Here is a 1,462-nt window from a genome sequence, read left to right on the forward strand (position 1 = left end):
CTGAGGAACCCGAGGCTTGACAGGCAGATAGAGCGGCAAGGAACCCGTACAGAGATGCTTGTAACCTTGAGACAAGCCGACGAGTGACTGAGGTGAGTGTGTATTTGAGTGGTGTGGTAAGTGGGTGCAGGTGTCCGTGATTAGTAATCAGGTGATTGTGAGCGGGTGTAGGAGGCTGATTCGGCTGGTGAGGTAGGTGTTTCCGTGACACCTAGTAAGAAACTAGTTTTATATCCGATTTAGTTTGTAGATACTACACTTTGCAACGGTTTGAGATAAAAATCTTTGTTTGTGTTCTACGGAAGAAACCGTCACGTGCATCTTGGATGCCCTGGGGGTAAGCAGATAAACGTCAAATTTTCATTTTTGGGTGAACTATCCCTTTAACAGGTGCAAGCTTATGCAGAGTTTCTATTAGGCAGATAGAGCGGCAAGGAACCCGTACAGAGATGCTTGTAACCTTGAGACAAGCCGACGAGTGACTGAGGTGAGTGTGTATTTGAGTGGTGTGGTAAGTGGGTGCAGGTGTCCGTGATTAGTAATCAGGTGATTGTGAGCGGGTGTAGGAGGCTGATTCGGCTGGTGAGGCAGGTGTTTCCGTGACACCTAGTAAGAAACACAACAAGAAAGCTGGATGAACTAGTTTTATATCCGATTTAGTTTGTAGATACTACACTTTGCAACGGTTTGAGATAAAAATCTTTGTTTGTGTTCTACGGAAGAAACCGTCACGTGCATCTTGGATGCCCTGGGGGTAAGCAGATAAACGTCAAATTTTCATTTTTGGGTGAACTATCCCTTTAACAGGTGCAAGCTTATGCAGAGTTTCTATTAGGCTATAACACGTGTTCGCTGCGTTGAGCAATGCAGTGCTGAAATTTGCATGCTCACGAATCCTCTCATTATAACACACGAATTGTAGACATTATGAAAGATTCATTATGCATATATTTATTGTGTTATAACAGATTTGTGAGATTGCGATGAACTGAAATGGCTTTTAGAGATTATAAATGCAGCACTCTTTGCTGGCATTCTGCCATGCCAAACCATGCACGCAGCAGCCTTGCTTTAGTTAAAAATAACAATGTTCTGTGAATGTTGGTGCTTTAATAACAAATATATATCGGGAGTGTGTATGCTGGTATTTCATAAGTTTCATGGAGAAAAAAAGTAACGTAACTAATTACTTTTGAAATGAAGTAATCAGAACAGTAACGTGATTACTTTTAAAAGGAGTAATCAGTAATTTGTAGGGATGTGACGAGATCTCGCGAGAACGTGACGATATCCTCACGCAGACTTTTCAGATATATTTGCATTACACTGGCTCGTTCACAAGTGGTGGTATGTAAGATATTTTGTTACATCAGGCAAGTGGCCGCATGATAAGCGGGGAAATTACGCAGTTGAGTAAGTCGTCCTAACTGTCGTCTTGTTCTGTCGTCCTAACTGTCGTCTT

Source organism: Sinocyclocheilus grahami, unplaced genomic scaffold (genome assembly GCF_001515645.1).
Source record: "Sinocyclocheilus grahami isolate Dianchi unplaced genomic scaffold, SAMN03320097.WGS_v1.1 scaffold1355.1, whole genome shotgun sequence".
Classification (NCBI taxonomy): Eukaryota; Metazoa; Chordata; class Actinopteri; order Cypriniformes; family Cyprinidae; genus Sinocyclocheilus; species Sinocyclocheilus grahami.